A 6,000-nucleotide genomic window follows, 5' to 3' on the forward strand; every position below is an offset into this window, starting at 1 on the left:
GTATGTACAAGGCCTGAGATGCTCCAATATCACTGCAAGTCCTACCCTGGTGTATAAGTGTGCATCTGTATGTACAAGGCCTGAGATACTCCAATACCACTACAAGCACTACCCTGGTGTATAAGTCTGCGTCTGTATGTACAAGACCTGAGACTCCCGAATAGCACTACAAGTCCTACCCTGGTGTATGTGTGCATCTGTATGTACAAGGCCTGAGACGCTCCAATAACACTACAAGTCCTACCCCGGTGTATAAGTGTGCGGCTGTATGCACAATGCCTGAGATGCTCCAATACCGCTACAAGCACTACCCTGGTGCATAAGTGTGTCTGTATGTACAAGGCCTGAGACTCCCCAATAGCGCTACAAGTCCTACCCTGGTGTATAAGTGTGTGTCTGTATGTACAAGACCTGAGACTCCCCAATACCGCTACAAGTCCTACCCTGGTGTATAAGTGTGCGTCTGTATGTACAAGGTCTGAGACTACCCAATACCACTACAAGCCCTACCCTGGTGTATAAGTGTGCCTCTGTATGTACAAGACCTGAGACTCCCCAATACCGCTACAAGCACTACCCTGGTGTATAAGTGTGCCTCTGTATGTACAATGCCTGAGACTCTCCAATACCACTACAAGTCCTACCCTGGCGTATATGTGTGCATCTGTATGTACAAGCCTGAGACGCACCAATACCGCTACAAGTCCAACCCTGGTGTATAAGTGTGTGTCTGTGTATACAAGGCCTGAGACTCCCCAATACCACTACAAGTCCTACCCTGATGTATAAGTGTGTCTGTATGTACAAGACCTCAGACGCTCCAATATCACTGCAAGTCCTACCCTGGTGTATAAGTGGTCATCTGTATGTACAAGGACTGAGACTCCCCAATACCGCTACAAGTCCTACCCTGGTGTATAAGTGTGCATCTATATGTACAAGACCTGAGATGCTCCAATATCACTACAAGTCCTACCCTGATGTATAAGTGTGTCTGTATGTACAAGACCTGAGACGCTAGAATATCACTGCAAGTCCTACCCTGGTGTATAAGTGGTCATCTCTATGTACAAGGCCTGAGACTCCCCAATACCACTACAAGTCCTACCCTGCTGTACAAGTGTGTGTCTGTATGTACAAGACCTGAGACGCTCCAATATCACTACAAGTCCTACCCTGGTGTATAAGTGTGCATCTGTATGTACAAGGCCTGAGACTCCCCAATTCCGCTACAAGTCCTACCCTGGTGTATAAGTGTGCGTCTGTATATACAAGGCCTGAGACTCCCCAATACCGCTACAAGTCTTACCCTGGTGTATAAGTGTGCGTCTGTATATACAAGACCTGAGATACTCCAATATCGCTACAAGTCTTACCCTGGTGTATAAGTGTGCCTCTGTATGTACAAGGCCTGAGACTCCCCAATACAGCTACAAGCCCTACCCTGGTGTATAAGTGTGCGTCTGTATGTACAAGGCCTGAGACTCCCCAATACCACTACAAGTCCTACCCTGGTGTATAAGTGTGTGTCTGTATATAGAAGGCCTGAGACTACCCAATACCACTACAAGTCCTACCCTGGTGTATAAGTGTGCATCTGTATGTACAAGGCCTGAGACTCCCCAATAGGGCTACAAGTCCTACCCCAGTGTATAAGTGTGCGCCTGTATGTAAAAGGCCTGAGATACTCCAATACCGCTATAAGTCCTACCCTGGTGGATAAGTGTGCATCTGTATGTACAAGGCCTGAGACGCTCCAATACCGTTACAAGTCCTACCCTGGTGTATAAGTGTGCCTTTGTATGTACAAGGCCTGAGACTCCCCAAAACAGCTACAAGCCCTACCCTGGTGTATAAGTGTGCATCTGTATGTACAAGTCCTGAGACGCTCCAACACAGCTACAAGTCCTACCCTGGTGTATAAGTGTGCATCTGTATATACAAGGCCTGAGACTCCCCAATACCACTACACGTCCTACCCTGGCGTATAAGAGTGCATCTGTATATACAAGGCCTGAGACTCCCCAATTCCACTACAAGTCCTACCCTGGTGTATAAGTGTGCGTCTGTATATACAAGACCTGAGATACTCCAATACCACTACAAGTCCTACCCTTGCGTATAAGTGTACCTCTGTATGTGCAAGGCCTGAGACTCCCCAATACAGCTACAAGCCCTACCCTGGTGTATAAGTGTGCGTCTGTATGTACAAGGCCTGAGACGCTCCAAAACCACTACAAGTCCTACCCTGGTGTATAAGTGTACCTCTGTATGTACAAGGCCTGAGACGCTCCAAAACCACTACAAGTCCTACCCTGGTGTATAAGTGTGACTGTATGTACAAGGCCTGAGACTCCCCAATACAGCTACAAGCCCTACCCTGGTGTATAAGCGTGCATCTGTATGTACAAGGCCTGAGACTCCCGAATACAGCTACAAGCCCTACCCTGGTGTATAAGTGTGCGTCTGTATGTACAAGGACTGAGACTCCCCAATACCGCTACAAGTCCTACCCTGGTGTATAAGTGGTCATCTGTATGTACAAGGACTGAGACTCCCCAATACCGCTACAAGTCCTACCCTGGTGTATAAGTGTGCGTCTATATGTACAAGACCTGAGATGCTCCAATATCACTACAAGTCCTACCCTGATGTATAAGTGTGTCTGTATGTACAAGACCTGAGACGCTAGAATATCACTGCAAGTCCTACCCTGGTGTATAAGTGGTCATCTCTATGTACAAGGCCTGAGACTCCCCAATACCACTACAAGTCCTACCCTGCTGTACAAGTGTGTGTCTGTATGTACAAGACCTGAGACGCTCCAATATCACTACAAGTCCTACCCTGGTGTATAAGTGTGCATCTGTATGTACAAGGCCTGAGACTCCCCAATTCCGCTACAAGTCCTACCCTGGTGTATAAGTGTGCGTCTGTATATACAAGGCCTGAGACTCCCCAATACCGCTACAAGTCTTACCCTGGTGTATAAGCGTGCGTCTGTATATACAAGACCTGAGATACTCCAATATCGCTACAAGTCTTACCCTGGTGTATAAGTGTGCCTCTGTATGTACAAGGCCTGAGACTCCCCAATACAGCTACAAGCCCTACCCTGGTGTATAAGTGTGCGTCTGTATGTACAAGGCCTGAGACTCCCCAATACCACTACAAGTCCTACCCTGGTGTATAAGTGTGTGTCTGTATATAGAAGGCCTGAGACTACCCAATACCACTACAAGTCCTACCCTGGTGTATAAGTGTGCATCTGTATGTACAAGGCCTGAGACTCCCCAATAGGGCTACAAGTCCTACCCCAGTGTATAAGTGTGCGCCTGTATGTAAAAGGCCTGAGATACTCCAATACCGCTATAAGTCCTACCCTGGTGGATAAGTGTGCATCTGTATGTACAAGGCCTGAGACGCTCCAATACCGTTACAAGTCCTACCCTGGTGTATAAGTGTGCCTTTGTATGTACAAGGCCTGAGACTCCCCAAAACAGCTACAAGCCCTACCCTGGTGTATAAGTGTGCGTCTGTATGTACAAGTCCTGAGACGCTCCAACACAGCTACAAGTCCTACCCTGGTGTATAAGTGTGCATCTGTATATACAAGGCCTGAGACTCCCCAATACCACTACACGTCCTACCCTGGCGTATAAGAGTGCATCTGTATATACAAGGCCTGAGACTCCCCAATTCCACTACAAGTCCTACCCTGGTGTATAAGTGTGCGTCTGTATATACAAGACCTGAGATACTCCAATACCACTACAAGTCCTACCCTTGCGTATAAGTGTACCTCTGTATGTGCAAGGCCTGAGACTCCCCAATACAGCTACAAGCCCTACCCTGGTGTATAAGTGTGCGTCTGTATGTACAAGGCCTGAGACGCTCCAAAACCACTACAAGTCCTACCCTGGTGTATAAGTGTACCTCTGTATGTACAAGGCCTGAGACGCTCCAAAACCACTACAAGTCCTACCCTGGTGTATAAGTGTGACTGTATGTACAAGGCCTGAGACTCCCCAATACAGCTACAAGCCCTACCCTGGTGTATAAGCGTGCATCTGTATGTACAAGGCCTGAGACTCCCGAATACAGCTACAAGCCCTACCCTGGTGTATAAGTGTGCGTCTGTATGTACAAGGCCTGAGACTCCCCAATACCACTACAAGTCCTACCCTGGTGTATAAGTGTGCGTCTGTATGTACAATGCCTGAGACGCTCCGATACCACTACAAGTACTACCCTGGTGTATAAGTGTGCATCTGTCTGTACAAGGCCTGAGACTCCCCAATACCACTACAAGTCTTAACCTAGTGTATAAGTGTGCTTCTGTATGTACAAGGCCTGAGAAGCTCCAATACCACTACAAGTCCTACCCTGGTGTATAAGTGTCCCTCTCTATGTACAAGGCCTGAGACTCCCCAATACCACTACAAGTCTTAACCTAGTGTATAAGTGTGCATCTGTATATACAAGGACTGAGAACCTCCAATACCGCTACAAGTCCTACCCTGGTGTATAAGTGTGCGTCTGTATGTACAAGGCCTGAGACTCCCCAATTCCACTACAAGTCCTACCCTGGTGTATAAGTGTGCCTCTGTATGTACAAGTCGTACCTTGGTGTATAAGTGTGCGTCTGTATGTACAAGGCCTGAGACGCTCCAATACAGCTTCGTCATCCTGCTGGAAGTGGCCATTAGAGGATAGGTAGGCTGTGGCCATAAAGGGATGCTCGTGGTCGGCCTAATGTGTGCCAAAAATACAATCCCCACACCATTATATCACAGCCACCAGCCAATGTAGGATGATTCCATAGATTCTTGCTCTTTACACCATATTTTGACCCCACAATCTACTTCTTGCATCGGAAATCAAGGGGACATTTGTGGTTTTTGTGAACCTGTGCCAACTCTAGCCTCAGTTTCCCGAGTGAAACCCAGAGTGTACTCAAACCATCCCATCTGGCACCATCCATCAATCCTTCCACTTGAAAGTCACTTAGATCACAATTTCTTCCTCAATCCAGTGTTTGGTCTGAGCAACAACTGAACCTCTTCACCATGTCTGAATGCCTGTATCCATTGGGTTGCAGGCACACACTCACACACATATATGTATTTACAAATATATATATATTTAACCATGAGACTAACTTGTATTTTCTTTCGAGACATTTCACCCTGACGATAGGTCTAACACGCTGTAAGCAGCCTCCCTTTCTGACACATAAATCACTGCCCTACTTATAACATTGGCCTGCAATCTGTTCTCATTGCACTGAAGTGTCCCTCTGGCCAGGGGAATACAGATGTGTGCGCGTGCAGTTAGTCTATCAACGTATGAAGACTTTAATGCTTGTTTATCATCTTTCATAAATAACAAAAGAAAAAACTCACAAATGCCATTTTTAAATGTAATAAAACGTTGACGATTTGCATGACGATAATTCACATTTACGGCAGAGGAGCGCAGTTTGGAGTTTGAGCTAGATAAATGGAAACTGCTATAAAAGCGTGTGCGCAGACGAGATACGGGAAAGTGTCTATAAAAGGGAACTTTCTGGTCAATAGGAAAGGCATGAATAAAGTCTGCAGCAGAGAGAGACATTTTATCTGCCGGACACAGACACACACTATTCTCTTCAGATATTCCTTTGTAATCAGGAGAGCGTTTTGTGTAGCCTGCGAGGGACAGAGTGACAGAGTTTTATTCTTCAGCGCAGTGACAAGGAATAAGGGATGTCTTCCCCTCATGCCCGGATACACTGGGGATACATGTCTGCAGAAGAATGGCTTTTGTATCCGGGTCGCTGTTAGGAAAGACTGACAGATGACGTGTAGCCCCCACTCATGACAGGCCGGAGAGCAGGCATGAGAGACATCACCTGCAAACTGAATGCAGAGCGCAATAATACTCATTTCTCAGACAGCCACTGAAATGGGGAAAACCCGACAATAACAGGATGCCAACCAATCTAATTTACCATCATTA

Source organism: Taudactylus pleione, unplaced genomic scaffold (assembly GCF_031769625.1).
Source record: "Taudactylus pleione unplaced genomic scaffold, aTauple2 ptg000278l, whole genome shotgun sequence".
NCBI lineage: Eukaryota > Metazoa > Chordata > Amphibia > Anura > Myobatrachidae > Taudactylus > Taudactylus pleione.